A 19877-nucleotide genomic window follows, 5' to 3' on the forward strand; every position below is an offset into this window, starting at 1 on the left:
GTCAGGTAAGATAGAATCTAATACCCCAATAGATCTAGATGCTTTCGCCCTCTCACAGTTAATTCCACTGAGAGTAAGGTTTAGGTATTACCTATTAGCACTCTCTTCCTCTCCTTCTTATAATAGTATTCTTCTCCTGCCCCTCCTATGCACCTATTTATGTAGTATAATTTATCCTATTTTTCTTATTCCTTCATGTTTTTCTTGGTCCATCTTCTTTTCTTCCCTTTTCTTTTTTTACATATCATTGTAAACTATTTATTACCCCCACCACTACCTATGAATAATTCTTCTAACTACTATGATAGTGAATATAGTTTTTGAGAGTTACAAATATAATTTTTTCATATAGGAGTATAAACAATTTGACCTTACTGAAGCTCTTAAAAATGTCCCCCCTCTCTCTTTCTTGTTTACCTTTTCATGTTTCTCTTGAATTTTGTATTTGGACATCAAATTTTCCATTTAGTTCTGGTCTTTTCTTTATGAACATTTGAAAATCTTCTATTTTGTTAAATACCCATACTTTTCCCTGGAAGTATATAGTCAGTTTTGATGGGTAGGTGATCGTTGGTTGTATACTCAGTTCTCTTGCCTTGTGGTCCTTTATTGTAGAGACAGCCAGATCCTTTGTAATCCTGATTGGTACTCCTTGATGTCTGAATTATCTCTTTCTGGCTTCTTATAATATTTTCTCCTTAGCTTGGAAGCTCTTGAATTTGGCAATTACATTCCTGGAGGTTGTTTTTTGAGAATTTAATGTAGAGGGTGATCTATGGATTCTTTCAATGTCTATTTTGCCCCTTTTTTTGAAGAACATTAGGGCACTTTTCTTGGATAATTTTTTGTAGTATGATGTCAAGGTTTCTGTTTATTTCCAGGTTTTCAGGTAGTCCTATGAATCTCAAATTGTGTCTCCTAGACCAGTTTTCCAACTCAGCCATCTTCTCAATGAGATATTTCATGTTTCCTTCTAATTTGTCTTTTGATGTTGCTTTATTAATTCTTGCTGTTTTGTGAAATCATTTGCTTCTTCTTACCCAATTCTAGTTTCTAAAGACTGGTTTTTCAGCTATCATCTTTTTATTTTGCTTTTTGGTTTGGTCTATCCTACTTTTCATGACTTCCAGCAGGTCAATTCTAGTCTCCAATTTGCTTTTCATTTCATTTGATTTCTGGACTTCTTTTTCCAAGTGGGAGATTCTGTCTTTTAAACTGTTATTTTCTTTTTGAAGTCTTTTCCACTTTTCTTTCCCAGTTTTTTCTATCTTTCTCAGTTGGTTCATAATCTCAAATCTGAGCTCCTCAAGAGCTTGTGACTGATTTCCATTGTTTGGGAAGGCTTGGATGTGTTTGCTTCTTTGTCACCCTGTGCTATTTCCTCTGTAGTCTGGGGGTTTTCTCCATAGAAATTATTAAGGGTCAAGGTTTTATTCTTATTTTCTTTGGTAGTTGTAGATTGTCATTCTTGGATGTTGGTGGCTTTTGTTGCATTATCTTTTTCTTCCCTTCACAGCCAGTATAGTCTGAGTGAGGAAGGTAGGTAGGACTTTGTGTATGGAGCTACAGAGTGGTTTTTGTCCAGAAGCTAGTTTTCAGTCTCCACTGCTGTGGGCAGCCCCTCTCTGCCCTATCTCTGTGCACAATCTCCGCGTTCCTCAGCCTCCTGGGGTCTCAAGACCCCGGGATATGTCTGTGGTATCCTTATCCAATCCCCCAAGAATCTAGCAATTGCCATGCGCTCACTCTGACTCTGGCACAGTAGGTGGGGAGGGGAAGGGGTGATCACATCACACTTTGATAGGAGTAATTTTACTCCCTTATAGAGTGGAAATGCCCAAACCCTGCCTACTTTCAAGGCTGCCCCCTATGGAAGAGCCCCTCCATTAGTCTGATTTTTGTTTTTTTTTTTCCTTTTGAGGTGATTTATATCAGTAGGTGGTGAGGAAAGGAAGTCCTTTGCTTCTACTCTGTGGCCATCTTTTCCCAGATGTCCCCCATTTGTTATATAGGTTGTTATTTCTTTAACCCAGATCTGATGAGAGCAGAATTTTAGTAATACTTCCCCTCAACCCTCTTCTCCATTTTTGTAACAACTTTCCCACTCATTTCTTTTTTTATATTAGATAATTTTTCTATGTTACCTTTTCCCTGCTATATTTTATTATTACTTTAATTCATTCCATTATATTCAATTCAACTTCAAGTTTTCTATCTATATGTACCCTTTCAAAATACCCAAGTAATAATACCATTCTTAAGAGTCATAGATGACATTTTCTCCCATAAGAATCATACAATTTAACCTTTTGAGTCACTTATAGTTGGTATTTTTTTCCTGGTATAATTATTCTTGACTTTGTTGGATATTGGATCTATTTCCCAGGTCAGTTGTTTTTGTGATAAGATGTTTCATATTCTCTTCAATTATTTCATTCTTTTGATTTTGTTTCATGTTACTGTATTAAGTCATTCAATTTCCTGTATTCAATTCTAGTTCTTAATTATTTTCTCATATGAGTTTCTAGATCTTTTTCCATTTCAGTGACCTCCTTTCATAATTTTCTTGCATTGCTCTATTTTTTTTTAATTTTTTCCTCAATATCTTTTATTTGGTTTTTGGTGTCTTTTTAAAGCTTTTCTAAAAGTTCTTTTTTTGACCTGTGACCATTTATTGTTTTTCTTTACTGTTTTAGAAGTAGGTATTTTTACTTTACTATCCTCTGAGCTTGAACCCAGGGCTTTTCTGTCTCCATAACAGCTATCAGTGGTTGGGTTACTTCTCTTTTACTTACTCATCTCTTATTTTGAATTTTAGTGGCTGTCAGTAGGTGTAATCATTAATGTTATGCTAGAGTCTCAGGGTTCCTAGGGTATAGGGAATGTGCCTCAGATTTCAGTATTTTTTTCTGTTTTTTTATTTCCTGGGCCCTATTTAGTTCTTTAGATTTCTATAATCCAGGGTCAGGTATAATGCTTGGTTCCCCAGTTCAAGCATCAGTCCATGATTGACCTCAGGTACTCCAACCAGAATCCCCTGACAGTTTTGTCACTGCAAACAAATGGCTCCCCTTCTCTCCTGTGGTGATAGCTAGGGATTCAACCAGCCTGGGAATGACCAAAGCCTTTGAGGCCCCAGAGTCTCAGCAACCACTATCTCCAGTATATACTTCTTCTTCACTCTTCCTCTATTGATTTCACAGTCTGGGACCAAGTAGGTGTCTGGTCTACATGCTTGGGCCCTCTAAGGCCTTCAGTGGTCAATGGATGAGCCTACAAGCCATGCCTGGATTTGCTGCCTATTCACTCTACTGTTATCCACAACTGGAATGTATGATTTCAGGTCCAATAGACAGGCAAGGACACAGGTCTTGCCCTCAGAACCCTGTGCTGTCCTAAGTCAAGCTTAAGCTACCATTGGTACAGGTGAGATGCAGGAAAGTGATGTGAAACCGAAGATATATTTTGCGTTAGTTCCTCTCTCTGGCCTCTTTTGCAGCAGAGAGGTGACTGGCAGCAGCTATTGTCTGGTTTAGCAGTGAGTTTCCCTTGATACCGTACTGGAGGAAGCCTAGTAACTTAGTTCAGGTGTGGCATCTTCTCTGAGCTCTCTTGGAGTTTAGGCTGATTTTTCCTCCTTTACCTTCCAAACACTATCTACTTAGAAGCCTCTAATCTTTTTCAGAAACCTTGTGGTGGAGGACTTCGAACTCCCCCTGGCACAGGCCAGGTGGGTGAAATCCTATACCCTTTCCCTCTCTCTTCTCCTTGATCTCTTCCCTCTATATTGATTAAGCCACCATAGATTTGCAAACTGACTTGGGTATTTTATTTGGGATATCCCCTGGTGACCAAAAATCAAACTTAGATTAGGTCAGGACCTTATATTATCCTTACATGAGTAAGGCAATTTGATGAGATTTTCATTGTTTTTGCAGAAATCAAGTAAAGGGGTGACTTCACAACATTCTTCTCTAAGAAGGCATTAGCATCCAGAGGCTGCTGTGATAGACTCCTGTTCTATTTATTAATCTAGTCTACTGTGAGAAATTAATGTTATTTTAAAAAAAGGTATCAGTTAAAATTCATTATAAAAAGAAAGAAAAATAGTTCTGTTTTGCAGATGTCATACATATGTATATTTATAAATATGTATGTACCTTTGGTGGGTCCTACTTTCACACCCAAGAGTTCATATAGCTATCAAGCTTTGACTACCCTAAAGGATTCAGATTCTCCCAAGAAGAAAATGTCCTTGGCATCACTACATAGACCCTCCTTTCCATCAAATTTTCAACTGACCAAATAACTAGTGGTAATAGTGGAGGGTTTTACTCCAAACATGACTATGACTCCTCTTTGTTCTTCCAGTTTTAGAAGACACATGGAGATCATGTGTGTCATTATCTTCTTCTTCCAAAAAGCTGGTACTACTCAGGAACTCTACTTCTCTCTCCTGAAGTCAAAATACCCAAACTTTTGAACTTAGGGTTTCTGGAGTAACAGCTCTGAGCCTGGTACTGCCCAGGAGCTCTCAATATAATTTTAGATTATGCAATTGTGCAGCCTAGCAATTCCCCTTTATCTAGGAGGCTGGAGAGCAGCAGCCTCTAACACTCCTCCAAAAACTGAGATCCAGCAGTCCTTAAACCTCAAACCACATGGTTCCCTTCTCCATAGGTTAGAGGTAATGCTTCTGCTTCCAAGACAGGGGTGGGTGGGTGAGTGGGACCACTGAGCTCAAGAAGGACTTCCCAGGCTCTGAGAAGCATATGCAGAAATCTCATGCATTTGTGTTCCAAGATAATCAATTGCTGGGGAGAGGTGGAGGTGGGGGTGGGAAAGAGGAACTCCTTCCTTTCAGTGACTCAGTTCTGCTCTTATGGTTTTTGGCCTATCCTCTAAATAGGGAAATTAGAGGAAAGGAACCCAGAGTCAGTCACTGAAAATTCTCTTTTATAGTCCAACAAAAGAAATGACTCCCATAAGTCCCACAAAGCATAAGAAAATCAAGTAACTACTGAATATAAGAAAATGAAGTTTTTTTTCAAGTCATCTACATTAAATATTTTCAAATAGATCCAAATTTTGACAACATAAAAGGTAGAATGTAATCAAGTGTAAATTATGCAAATTGGTTGAACATTACATAAGATATCTAAGGGAACAACATTTAGGGAATTCAATAATGCTGAATTTGATTTTTTAAAAATGGTTCTAGAGATCCCTATCTCAAAATACAAAGCAGAGCTGAGCTGCTCAGTCCTTTAAAGAGGACTAATTTAGGAAGGAAGGAAGGAAGGAAGGAAGGAAGGAAGGAAGGAAGGAAGGAAGGAAAGAAGGAAGGAAGGAAAGAAACAGAAAAAAATGAATAAGGAAGGAGAACAAAAGAAATAAAAATAAAGTAGAAGCTGAAGTAAAAGCTAAACAGGAACAAGAAAAAGAGTAGCAAGCAGAAGATGCTGAAACAAAATCCCTGGATGAAAAGCTTGGACACTTGCTGAAAGACTGGAATAATTAAGTTATCAAATCTGTAAAGATATTAACATATGTAGAAATAAAATGGAAAAGATTACCAAAGGGAAGAAAGAATAATTCCATTTAAGGAAATCAGCCATAAACAAATTATGGAAGCTTTTGATTAAAAAATTAAAATATGAAGACTATGACAAGAAGAGATGGAGAAAGAAGTATAGAAAAACACTTTAAAGGTCAACATGAATACACAGAAGCACAAATTAAAAATTTGTAAAGTTGACACACAACAAAAAGGAAAGGACAATTATTCTAGGATAAGAAAATGAAATTTGACAATGACAAATCAGAAATTGTTGATACAGTAGGATTAGTGTATAGGGAACCTTTCAGAAAGGTCTGAAAAAGAATTTTCATTAAAATAACTTGAAAAAGGAAAATATAACTGGAAAACAGGAGTTTAGAATATCTTAATTCAGTTTAAATCAAATTTAAGCAATTATTTAAAGGTCTTTTAAGAGAAAAATCAAACTAAATTGTTGTCAATGTTCATCTGAAATCAAAAGTATTTTTTTTATTTATTTTTGTTTCCCAGATTGCTTATTCAATCAACATTAGCTTTGTGTATGTAATTAAAAAGTTGGCATTCCATATCTTGTTTCAAATACCTAAAAGCAAAGTTCTTCTGGTGAAACTAGGATTTCAAAATTGGTAATGTCCACAAATGAAATAAATGCTATATAAATGAAGAGACAGAAACATATAGAAACAAACACACAGATAGGAGAGCTGGGGGCAGGGATGGGAGGAGAAGGAGAGAGAGAGAGAGAGAGAGAGAGAGAGAGAGAGAGAGAGAGAGAGAGAGAGAGAGAGAGAGAGAGAGAGAGATCATCCATGATCATTAAAATCAAGGGGCATGTCCATGATCTCCATAGGAAGATAAAATTTAAAATTCTCTAACAAAAATTTGCCGGCTTCTAAATTCCTCAAGCTGACTGAACCTTTCAGTAAAATCTCAGAGGTATTTATTCTTCTTATAGAGACATGTCCATATGGAGATATTTTCAAAGTCCCAAAGACTCACTCCATTGTTGTTCATCAAGTTGGTCAGTAAATCCCCCTCTATATGAAAATGGATTTATATGTATACATATCTGATCTAAAATACTCTCTACTGGAACATGGAGATGAAACAAGGCTGTTCTGTGATGGCAGACCCTTTCTCCTTTTATGAAAGTAGTGATAGGAAACTGTCATCCAAGGGGAAAATTAGTGCTTCCAATTGAGTTTCTTATAGAAAAAGGTTTCATTGAATTAGGTGCTCAGGAGAATACCAAAGTGAATGAGTTCCTAAGTAAAATGTATCAGTTTGGTGAAAAAGAGATCCAATCCCTTTTCAGATTATCTTGGTTGGAAGCATTCAAGCATATCTATTCCTTAAAACAAAGACCCTTTATCCTGAAAAACTTAAAAATAAAATTTAGAAGTCTTAGAGTGGGTATTTCATTTTGAAAACTGCCAATATATATTTTTGTTCCCTTATACCTTCTGAGTCCTGTCTTGTTAGATGAGTTGGGAATTTTAAACATTGGAAAAAATTTTGGAATTGATTTCCATGTCTATAATGCTACAAGTCAAGTAGGAGACTAAAATATGTGTTGATTTTCATTAGCTCAATTCTAGTAGATACATAAATGTTTGATGAACAAGATTTTTCCAGAGTTCACACTTTGTTGAATGAAGATGCATAAACAGGAAATTTAGAAGGTGTGGAAAGAGTAAATGATTATCCTGGAACTTGTCATAAATAAAATTTCCATATATAGTTCAAATGGGCATAAAGACTCCATAGAATTCAGATTCACTGAGTGTCAGTTCATGGAAATTACAGAATTCTACCCTTTAGAAATATTTACAAACAATTCCCAACACATTCTAGATTTAGACAGACTTCTTTTCATAGTCTCTGTCAACCCTTAGAATTACCTGAGTCTCTGACTTTGTTCTCAGGAGCTATTGCTCAGAATTTTAAGAACAAAGGCCTAAAAAATAATAAAATTCCCCTGGAAGAACAAAAGGTCAAAAAATAACAAGGGAATAAAACAAAATGTGGGGGGAAAGTAGCATAACAGTACCATATTTCAAAATATATTAAGTGGTAATCATTAAAAAAATTTGGTACTGGCCAAGCAACAATATGGTCAAGGTTTGATAAACCCTAAGATCCAAGCTTTTGGGGTGCAGCAGCCCAGGCATGTACAAGTCTTGAAAATATTATAGAAGTACACAAAAGCCACTCTCATGGGCAATCTGCTCATGTACTAAACTTATGGATATATTTATAATGTTTAATTTCTTTGCCCTTCAGTTCAATTAAGACTTTAACCTTGTGGAATTCCAACCCCTCCCCACACCTCTACCCCTCTACACTCAGGAGGACTGAATAGCTATCTTAGTCTCTTTGTATTGCCTATAACAATCATTTAGCATTTGTATCAGATAAGACTAATATGTCTTAGGGCAAATGAACTCCTGATTTGGGTGTTAGCTATACCAATTATATTAGGATCTGGCTCCTATATCTTATGAGGATTACTTCTTAATGTTAATTTGTCAGACCACCTATTTGATTATCAATCTCTCTTCTCCCTCTTCTTGTAACCTCAATAAAAATCAGTATGCCAGGCTAAGAGGAAGCTCAGCTCTTTACCACCAGAGCTGACTTCCTGTCAGGCTTATGCTCTGCTAGAACACTTTGTCTCTCAGTGTCTCTGTTCCCTCTTTATGCCTTCCCCACCTTAAGCTCTATCCTTTCAACCCATATTCCTTCAGTCCTCAACTTCCCTTTTAGGGTTCTACCCAAGAAAAAAAATTCATGTAGCTCTAGGCAACTACATGGGGTAAGAACTTAGCATTTGACAAAAATTGCTAGAGGAAGCAATTTGGCAGAAAGAAGGCATAGATCAGCATTTCATACTATATACCAAAGCAAGGTCAAAATAGATAAATTATTTAGTCCAAGGAAAGCACAGAAAAAATTTACCTTTTAGATATATGGATGAGGATTATGATAAAATAATAGAAAGGACCACAAGAATTAAAATGGATAATTTTGATTACATGAAACTTAAAAGGCTTTGTATAAACTAATGAAGCTAAAATGAGAAGGAAAGCAGGAAATTGGGGGAAATTGTGGCAAGTTTCTCTGACAAAAGGGTCATTTTTCAAATATCTAGAAAATTGAGCCCAATTTATTAGAGAGCCTTTCCCAATTAATACATGATCAAAGGAAATTGACAGGCAGTTTTCAGAACGAGAAATCAAAAATTATCAAGCTATGAAAAATAACTATTGATTAGAGAAATGAAAATTAAAATACCTCTGAGGCATCACCTCACGCCTATCAGATTGGCTAACATGCTAGAAAAGGAAAATGATGAATGCTGAAGGAGATATGGTAAAATAGGGATACTATTGTATTGCTGATGGTGTTATGAACTAGTCCAACCATTCTGGGGAACAATTTACAGCTATGCCCTGTGTGGATAGAATTTGCTCCCCAGGCTCTCTTACCCAACATCCCATTTGTGTGTTTATGCTACGTGCTAATGCAGGGAGGATACGTTTTTATTTAACCCTGCTCTTCTCTCTCTTTTTCCAGGAATGAGGCTGTGGGGAGAGCTTAGCAGGAAAGTTTACACACATGATCATAATTAAGCTTTGTACTTCTATTTTTTTCCCTTCTGCTTCAAGTGATTACTAACAAATCTTATAAAATAAAATAAAATACTTGGAGTTATTGGCATTAATTTAAATCTTACATTCTTGGCGACCAGAAGTCTGGAATTTAGGACCCTCACTCCTATTTTAGTTAAAGACAGATTAGCTTTAAAAGCCTCTGCCACCCTTGCTGTACCTCCTCCCACTGCTGCTGCTGCTGCTTCTGCCTCCCTCTCTAACTGCCTGATGGTCCTTGCTAAGCCTGCCGCCTCCAGCCTCCAGCTTCTCTTGAGCACACTAGATGGGGGTCCTTGAGAGCTGTTTACCTGTGCAAAGTGTGAGTTACAAACCCCCCACCCACCCACGTGGGTCTCAAGTGCATGCTAGCTGCTTGTACTTCCAGCTTGGATTTGAGGTGGCTCTTAGACCACTGCTCACATCCTGTGCTTCCCCCAGTGTATAGAATAGCACAGCATGGGGAGCCACCATGCCTAGGGCTGCCCCCTCCATGCTGCCCTACCCCAAATCTATCTTGCTTCCATGCTGATTGTAAACTAACCCGTGGAAGCTTTTTTGGAAGCCTCTTAAGTCTGTATTCGACATCCATAAAACTCTTTTGCTCTCCCATACCAGCTCAGCTCTTTAAGAGGCTCTGAGTTTTTACCTTCATTGTGCCTAAACTAGATAGCTTTTTCTTTTTCTTGTTGTCCCTCCTAAATCCAGTCTCAGGTAAGGCTTTTCACCCTGCCCTCCATTCAAAGGCTGATTGGGGTGTGTCTCCATCTACTAGCCTTGTGAGACTTTTATTCCTAACCAGTATATACTAGGGTAGTGCCACCTCCAAACAGGAAGTAGAATTGTAACCAATTTGATGATTTAAAAGCATGGCCCACTCTATGAAAGGGCAGTGCATTACCACAGTTCTAGAATGTCTTTTCTTACTACCGTTCCTGGGTGTACTTGTATTGATAGAAATACCTTGCTGTTACTTTGAGTAATCTGAAGATTCAGAAGGGAGATTCATTCCCCCTTACTATATAAGCATGCTCAGCCTCTGCAACACATCCAATATGGAGTTCATCCATATTATGCTCAGTGCAGAAATCCCCCTCAGTATGGGGGACCTCATACACATGATCAAAGCAATCTAAATGGATGATGGTACTCAGGAGGGGAAAGAACCTCAATGAATCTGGAGGTGAATTTTAAGCCTTTTCAGACTCCATTGCCATATTGATGTTAACTGTTTCAGTTTGTTCCCCTCCCAATAGTGAAGAAATCTCTATAATACAACTATCAGAATTGGAGAAAAGGACTCTTGTCTTGAACTGATTGCTCAAATGTAAAACCTTTTATTAACACCGAGTGTCTGTATCCTATCATGCTTACTGTATTTGCTGATTCAATGTTTTTAAGTTCACATTTTAATCTAATCTAATATACTCCATTATTTTATGTCATTTTCAGTTACTGTGTTTTGGCCATTATGATACATCCTTTTACATTGTCTTTATTTGTACCCTCCCACTATGACTTGACTGGAGAAAATACCATTAAAAAGTCTATAAACAACTTGGACAAACCCTTTTCCATGGCAAAACCATAGGTCCTTATGGATGCTGAGTTTGTCACCAGATCCATTGAGGTCACATGTTGCCTTAATGGCCTTTTGTTCCTTTTTGCCTTTGTCACATAGATGATAATGGATGGACTCCATTGAACTGCTTACAACCTGTAGCAGTAACCTATGGAGAATTTAATGAGCTAAAAAAAAAACCAACTCAATTGATTTTAATGGGTCTTCAGAAGTCATTTTCAGATATCTAGGAGTACCACTACCTCTAACTGATCATTTGCCTACCTTTGAATTGTTTGCAACAAGAGATAAGGATCCATTAAGGGAAGTGCAATAGCACTATTATATTCCCCACATCCACATTTATAAAAATGTAATGAATGAGATATCAGAAGTGATTTTCACTATTGTATTCCTTGTCTCCACATTGAAATGGATGGGACATATAAATACATACCTTGTATGGCTGTTACCATAAAAGGGTGGGTTTCCAGGGGGCTTGGTTATCCTGTGAGGGGTTATAATCTCATCAAGGAGGGGGGAGAATTTCTCAAGGATCTTGGTTACCCCTGGACAGGCTTTTTTTTTTTAATTTTTGTAACTCTTCAGCTTACTCTACCTTTCCACCAGAATGATCAAGATTCTTGGTGACATTTTAGACCCAAAAGGTCTTCATCAGCAGTAGAGAGGTTTTTCTGGGATCTTCTGCCAAATTTTGGAATGATGGTAGTAACAGACTTTGTTAGAACTATCTTAGCTAAAGTTGATGGATTGGCTAGATCTGTAAAACTTGTGACAAGTATCCATTAGCTTCATAGGTTTTTAAATATCACACAGCAAGGGGCTATAGAGACTCATGTGAATCCTAATGAAAGCAGGTTTGTTTGCTATTGTCATTAAATGGGCTCTTGTGATTTGGGGGATTTTGGTATTTCTTAGAATGTGCATTAGCTGTTGTACTACTGTTTTTTTAAAAGTTGTTATCTCACTAAAAAATTATATACACTCATCCTGTGGATTATGACCAAGTTAAAAAGGGAATAGATCTCATTTTTGAGTGAGAAACCTTTGTGTTGTGCCTTTGCTTGTTAACGTGTCTCATGGAATGAGCACTATGAATTTTTTATTTTTTAAAAATTTATAATTGTTATTCCTTTTATGTGCAATAGGATTTTTGAATTTTATTTTCTCTCTTATTTTTTGTACTTGAAATACATATAAACAGTATTTTTTTATTTTGCATTAAAATAAGTTTACTATGTCCATTAGCCCTAATATCAATGCATACCCAAAAGCTTTAGACTATAGAAACCTGCCATTGATTATTTAATATTATGGGACTTTGACTAATAATTGTGTCTTATTTCAGTAGAAGGAATCACAAAAAAGCCATTTGTATAGTGACAAGAAGCTCAAGGTCATGAAGACCACCCAATTCTGGTGGGATTGATGTGAATTTGTGCCAAGACTGAGTATTTGTTTTGGGGTTCAAGGAAGTGGATGTTTGACATCAGACACAGGATTTCCTCTACCAGATTTAGACAAAGTACCTCAGTTTAGCTGCCATTTTGGATCCCCTATCCCTGAGTGAAGGTAAAATCTGACCAGGGAAATGCTATTTCCCTTTTGCTTCAAAGTCTAGTCCATTTTCTCTCTTTGATAGTATGACAATTTTCTATAGCCCTGGCTGCTGACTGGGTAAGTGCATATTATTGCAATGGTCCTACTGGCTTGTGTGACATCACTTTATTGGGCCCTGATTCTAGGACCTCTTATGAGCTTGTTCTTGCTTACTTGGGATTTTTATGTACAATTTGATTTTTTTCTTTTCTTCTATTCATTTTTTAAAATGTTTTTTATTTTCTTTTGGCAATTGATTCATATACCTCATAACTTAGGCATGTATCCCGGGGGGATCTGGATGTAGGTCAACACCCTCCTCAGGGGAGATTGTATTATCATCCTATAATGCAAGGTTGAAAATCTTTTAGAGAAATTTCAGAAAAAGAAACTCACTAAATCCCTGAATCAAGAAAGTGAACTGTTTGGAGAAGGTGCCATGAAGATGCATGCAGAAACCACACACTGCATCAAAAGATCCAGAATGAACTTTGGGATATAGTGACTTGGACTGTGGGGAATTGAACATATTTATTTTAAATGTATACTCTTATGCTAAAGGGGATTTGCCTCTAATTGGCTTTTTGTCAATGTGCCTACTTAACATTGGTTTTGCTCTCTCTTTTATTTCCCTCTCATTCCCAAGTTATTGTAATTTCTCCTTAGAAAGTGCAATATTGCATGCACCTTCAGTAGGAGACCTTTAGATATATAAGCTGGTTATGTGTAATGATTCATTGGGGAGACTAGGCATGTAAATCTGGGTGATTCCAACATGCTCACCTCCCAATGTAATCACAGGGGGGGATTGTGTGGCTAGAATTTGCTCCCCAGGACTCTTTTACCCAGCATCCCATTTATATGTTTATACTACATGCTAATGTAGGGAGGATATAGTTTTATGTAACCCCACCCTTCTTTCTCTTTTGTGGAGGCTAGATGGAGAGCTTGGCAGTAAAGTTTACTCACTTTGTACTTCAATTTTTTTCCTTTTACTTCAAGTGATTACTAATAAATCTTATAAAATATAATACTTGGGAGTTTTTGGTATTAGTTTAAATCTTACAGCCCAAAGGACTATAAAACTCTGCATATGTACTCTTTGTCTCAGAATTAGTACTATTAGGTCTGTATTCCAAAGGAATCAAAGAAAAAAGAAAAAGTTCTATATGTACATTTTGATTAACTGTGAGGGCAGCTAGATAGAGCACTTGGCCTGGAGTCAGGAAAATCTGAGCTCAAATCTGACCTCAGATACTAGCTTAGAAGTCACTTAACTGTTTGCCTCAGTTTCCTCTTTTTAAAAATGAGCTAGAGAAGGAAGTGACAAGACATTCCAATGTCTTTGTCAAGAAAACTCCAACTGTAGTCACAATGAGTTGAACACAACTGAAATGACTGAACAACAATGATCAACTGACAAAGATTTAGCTTCTTTAAACAAATACAAAGATCCAAAAATGTCAAAGGATTCATGAGGTGAAATGTTATATACCTCCAGCGAGATAACTAATGAACTCTTCAGTGCAGATCAAAGTATATTTTTTACACTTTATTTTTCTTGCCCCTCCCCCCACTGCTAATATGACTAATATGGAAATATTTTTTACCATGAATTGACTTATATAGTTGATATATTATTTGCATTCTCAATGGGTATGTTGGGGTAGGTAATGGAGGGAGATAAAGAATTCAAAACTCAAAATTTTAAATATGTTAAAATGCATCAGCATTTAAAAAAAAGAAATGAGAGGGAAGGAAGGAAGGGAAGGGAAAAAGGAAAGGAAAAAGAAAAGGAAAGGAAAGGACCTGAAAGGAGAATAAAGACCTTGGAGGAAGCAAGACAATCTCTGAGTCTCCAAACCATGGGATCTTTCTCCACATTTTTTTCAGTTTCCTGCTTTTGCCCTTATTCTCCTCCCATTTGACTAATAATTGTCTCTGTTGTATTTGTTCATTTTCTTTTTTTCTACAATCCCTTTATTTTCTATAATGCCACAACATGAACGACTTGATAACGAAGGAGCATAGTTACCTAATAAGTGCCATCCCATTTCTTCTTTGTTCTATATCTAAATTCACTTACTAACCCTATATCTCACTCAAAATTTGGGGCTGCTCAGGTTTTAGGGATAACCCATATGGATAGTTATAATCCTGAGCCCCTGTTAGTGTGCTTCCTATTGGAATGTACAGTGTTTAAGGAAAACTAATATATCTGGTGTGAGGACTTGGTTTTCAGGGTTGCTTTTTTCCTTTGGTGTTGACTTGCCACTCTAGCTGTGGCTCCAAGAAACTGTAGCATGCACAGTAGCCACATCCTGATAAATCATCTCAATAGGGAGGCTAAACCAGGCCTCAAGCCCATCTGTAAGTTTGGAAAGTGTCTACAATAGACTCTCTGGAGGAAGGGGCAGATGAGAAAAATAAATGAGGCAGAAAAGCTAAGCAGGAAAGTATAGTTCTTTTCACTTTTCTGCAATCTCAGTATTACTTTATTCAGGGTCTCTCAAGATATTAAGTAAAGTCTCTTTTTAAACCTCTTCATAAGATAAAGTTGAAAATTTTCTTTAAAAAACCTTTTAATTTTTTTTGTATCTTCTTAAGTTTCTCTGATAACAGAAAGCCTATCTTCAGGTTTTCTCAAGCTACCATTTTTAGTAGCTTCTCTCCACAGTGAATTGTCATAAATCAGAAATAAAAATACAAACTCTCTTCCTGTTCCCCTGAAGGAAGACATAAATAGTATAAATTATTCTTTGTAGATCCTCATGTATCTATTTCAATCAGCAAAACTGCCAAAATCTGATAGGGCCACAACTTTTCCTTCAGGGAAAAATTTGAAGTCCCTGCAATTCTGTTGGGAGAAATCAGTATAGCTAAGAGTGTGCAAAACATCATTTGGATATTAACATTTTACATTTCATTTTTTTTACATACATTTTTACATACATTACATTTAAATTAACACATTTAAAATATTCTGTACAAGTTACAATGTTTCTTACATAAAGTTTGCAGCATACCAACTAACAAATTATAATCCGATTTTAGCAACATAGAACCTATACTGTATAATCCACTCCATATCAATAGAATATGTCAAATGTTACATACGAGCATACATATCAACATTAATTCTTCAGACAAAAATGTTTCAAAAGGAACACAGCATGGTGTAGCAAAACATAACAAAACATATATATTCTATATAAATAGTATATAAGGTTTTGAGTAATCACTTGTTATTCCTACTGCATGACAAGTAAGTCTGTTTGTTCATTGACAATAGTTTTGATATTTCTATTATAACCTCCTGAATTTTGGATATTTGACTAAATCTTCTTTAGCTTTAATTCTGAGTTCATGGGGACCAACACAGTTTTCTGTGGGTAGTTTCCAAAGTGTGTTGACAACTACAATAGTAAGCATAAAAGGTACTATCTCTTGAGTCATCCCCATTATCTACATTAGGATCCTCTTCTGTTTTAGACAGACTTTTCTGTTTTCTATCTGTAATGCCTGTTTTACTCTCTGCTGCCTGAGAAACAAGCTAATATTCTTGAATTGTCCTGCTACTGCTAAGGACTGGCCTCTTATGAGTAAACTCTCCCTATTAACTTAGCTATCTCTAATAAAACCTATTAAAAACCAAGCTGCCACGGGACTCCTTTTCTTCAAAATTTCAGTATTCTCTCAGAAAGTAGGCCACTCTGCAATTGGCATAATTGGAGCAGAACTGATCTCCCTCCTTACATTTGGCATAGTTGGCAGGATAGTCTTACCCCCTACAAATCTTGTGTCCTGATGATTCCTCTACTCTTGTTTACTCCAAGTCAAATGATCCTTTGTGTAGTTCCATCTTTCATCAGCTTTTCCATAGTAGCTTATCCTTGAGTCTAAGCATAAGCTTTCTTTTACTTGATTTCCATGGTCCACACATGGTTAGATATTCTGAGACTTAGATATATAGCTAAGCTGAATTTATCCAAGCTAAATTATTCTTTGCTGCAAGGCACTCACACTCAAATTGATTTGCTATTTCTAACAACTGATATATTTGTAACCCTTGTAGGTATACCATACCCTTGAAAACTTTAGTCTAATTGCATCTGCTGCTCCCTCTGGTTTTATTGCTCCTTGCTTCATTAGCCTGTGTAGTGCATTGTCTACCTGAATTAAAAATTGGAAGGCTCTTTTATTCTGACTAGGAGATTGAATGACCTAGGCATACAATGATATGCCACCACGACCAAATTGCCTTTCTAGTCTCTGCAAGCAACTTGGCCATATGATTTCAGCTTCTGTGATCTTCAGACTATAAATTCCAGTTGTTAGGCCATTGAGATTTTCTCTCAGTCTTCAACAATTTTATACTTGAGGTAACCTGCTTCAGATAAAGTACTAATTCAGACATTCCATTTTTCCCTGAGAAAAATCTTAATCTAAGACAGTGTTTGAAGTGTGCAGGCCTATGAACATATGCCACTGCTTCTATTTTGGATGACTTTTTCTTCTAAGAGAGGGCTGTGTGTGATAATCAATTTCCAAATATATTCTAAAACACTTCTCTTACTAAAAATTTTAGAATTCCCCAGTAATATACAGAAAATAGGTAAGTTTTTTCTCTCTCCTATCTTGGTTGGTGCTAAATTATTGAGAACATGCTGCCAAGTCTCTCAGTATCTTTGCATTTTTATTCATGTATAATATTCCCTAGGAATAGATGAAATTCCTTTAGTTAGTTAAATATCCATTTTTTTATCTTTTATAATTCTTAGTTTTGCTGAATATTATTCTTGGTTGTAAGTCCAGTTCTTTTGCTCTACAAAATACTGTGTTCCACGTCCTGCATTCTTTAGCATTGCAGGTGCTAAGTTTTGTGTTATGCTAACTATAGCTCTATAGCACCTAATCTTTTTTTCCTTTTTTTTGTTTTTTTTCCCCTCCACTTAATAGGTAAGGAATTTAGTGAAGATATTCCTGTGCATTTTCATCTTTGGATCTCTTTGAGGTGGTGACTGATGACTTCTTTCAATTTCAATTTTACCCTCTGACTCTAGAATTTCTGGGCAATTTTCCTTAATGATTTCTTGGAGTGTGGCATCTAAACTTTTTTTTTAAATTTAACTTTCCAGGAATTCAACCATTCTTATATTGTCTCTCCTAGATCTATTTCCCAGGTCAATTGTTTTTGTGATGTTTCATATTCTTGTCTATTATTTCATTCTTTTGATTTTTCTTTATTGTTTTCTTAGGAAACTATTAGCTTCCCTTTCCAAATTTTGTTCTTAATAGATTATTTTCTTCCATGAGTTTCTGGATCTCTTTTTCCATTTGGGTGACCTTTCATAATTTTGATTTTCTTTCATTGCTCTTAGTTGTTTTTTTCCCTAGTTTTTTTTAACCTCTCTCACTTGGTTTTTTAGTTTTTAAAGCTCTTCCGAAAGCTGTTTTAGAGGTTGTGTTCATTTTGTGTTTTACAATTTTTGAAAATTTTGCTTCATTGTTCTATGAATTTGACCCTCATGAGGTCTTCTCTATCTCCATAGTAGCTATCAATAGTTGGCTTTGTTCTCCTTTGATTACTCTTTTTTATATGCGCACACACACACACTCATTTGTATAGGGGCTCCAAAGTCCCTCAATTGTTGCCAGGAAGGCTGATCTCAAGGCCCTCCACCAGCCAATTTCAGTGGGATCCTCCAAGTTGAAAGTTCTGGTGTAAAGGATAATTTTAGCATTGTGACCTAAACTATATTATTTGGTCATGATGGATATCCCAAATTAAAAAAAAAAATACCCAAGTCGGCTGGAAATTTATGGTGATTTAATTAATATAGTGGAAAGAAATTAAGAAGAAGGGAGAAGGAAAGGGTGTAGGATTTCTCCCACCTGGCTTGTGCCAGGGGGAAAGATTAGAGGCTCTAGGAAGGTAAGGTTTTGGAGAATAAAGGAGGAAGAAATCAGCCTGAACTCCAAGAGGGCTCAGCCAAGATGCCTCAACCTGAATTAGCTCAAGGGCAAACTCACCACCAAAACCCAGACAAATAGCTGCCACCACACCAAGATGTCGGAATGCTTAGCACATTGACAACCAGAGCCTCCTCTCCGGGGGAAAAAAGAGCCAAGAGTGGAAGTCATGTGCCCTATATAGATGGTTTTACATCACTTTCTTGCATCTCATATGTACCAATGTTAGCTTAGCTTGACTTAGGACAGCCCAGGGGTCTGTCAGCTGTTTCTGCACATGTCTGTTGAAAGCCATCTTCTTAGAAACTTAATCCTTGAGTATGGGTACAGACATTTCCGACCTTGTTAAACTAAGTAGGGTGGAGCAATGTAGAATTCCCAAGACCTGATTCTGTTAGACCAAGTATCTCCATTGTTACAAATCAGGAAATAGCTAAATCAAACCTTTTGAAGTACGGTCTGAGTAGGGTGGAGTAGTTTTAAAATTCACACTGGGGCCCAACAAGCAAGAGGAGACTATTGGCCCTTCTTCCTCCCACCTGCCCCTTCCAAGCTATCTTATAGTTTCATGCTATTGCTCTGGTCCTGTCTCCAGGGTCTGCTGAGGCCAGGAAAGTCAGAAATTCCTCCTAATTGTCCCTGGTTGTTCAGTTTCACTCCCTACTCCTATTTTTTTTTACATTGATTCTGTAGAGTTATTTTGAGGGGTATAAGGAGGGTGAGGAAGCTTCACAGTTTACCATTTTTCCTTTACTTCTTATTTTTCATTTTTTGTATTTTTTTTGTATTTTTTTATTTTTTTTAAATATATTTTATTTGATCATTTCCAAGCATTATTCGTTAAAGACATAGATCATTTTCTTTTCCTCCCCCCCAGCCGACGCGTAAGTCCACTGGACATTAGATGTTTTCTTGATTTGAACCCATTGCTTTGTTGATAGTATTTGCATTAGAGTGTTCATTTAGAGTCTATCCTCTGTCATGTCCCCTCAACCTCTGTATTCAGGCAGTTGCTTTTTCTCGGTGTTTCCACTCCCATAGTTTATCCTTTGCTTATGAATGGTGTTTTTTTTCTCCTGGATCCCTGCAAGTTGTTCAGGGACATTACACCGCCACTAATGGAGAAGTCCATTACGTTCGATTATACCACAGTGTATTAGTCTCTGTGTACAATGTTCTCCTGGTTCTGCTCCTCTCGCTCTGCATCACTTCCTGGAGGTTGTTCCAGTCTCCATGGAACTTCTCCACTTTATTATTCCTTTTAGCACAATAGTACTCCATCACCAACATATACCACAGTTTGTTCAGCCATTCCCCAATTGAAGGGCATCCCCTCGTTTTCCAGTTTTGGGCCACCACAAAGAGTGCAGCTATGAATATTTTGGTACAAGTCTTTGTGTCCATTATCTCTTTGGGGTACAGACCCAGCAGTGCTATGGCTGGGTCAAAGGGTAGATATTCTTTTGTCGCCCTTTGGGCATAGTTCCAAATTGCCCTCCAGAATGGTTGGATC

At 36.8% G+C, this 19877-nt stretch overlaps 1 long non-coding RNA gene across 2 annotated transcripts in view; it reads left to right on the plus strand.

Moving 5' to 3' along the window:
* LOC103095070 (uncharacterized) overlaps nucleotides 1–14886 on the plus strand; it is a 35227-nt gene extending 20341 nt beyond the window's left edge. For both annotated transcript variants that reach the window (XR_001626800.2, XR_008914866.1), the window contains 2 exons: nucleotides 3939–4071; nucleotides 9137–14886. This is a non-coding gene — a long non-coding RNA (uncharacterized LOC103095070). The remainder of the gene's footprint in view (nucleotides 1–3938; nucleotides 4072–9136) is intronic.
* The last annotated feature ends 4991 nt before the right edge of the window (nucleotides 14887–19877 follow it).

This window comes from Monodelphis domestica, chromosome 1 (genome assembly GCF_027887165.1).
Source record: "Monodelphis domestica isolate mMonDom1 chromosome 1, mMonDom1.pri, whole genome shotgun sequence".
Classification (NCBI taxonomy): Eukaryota; Metazoa; Chordata; class Mammalia; order Didelphimorphia; family Didelphidae; genus Monodelphis; species Monodelphis domestica.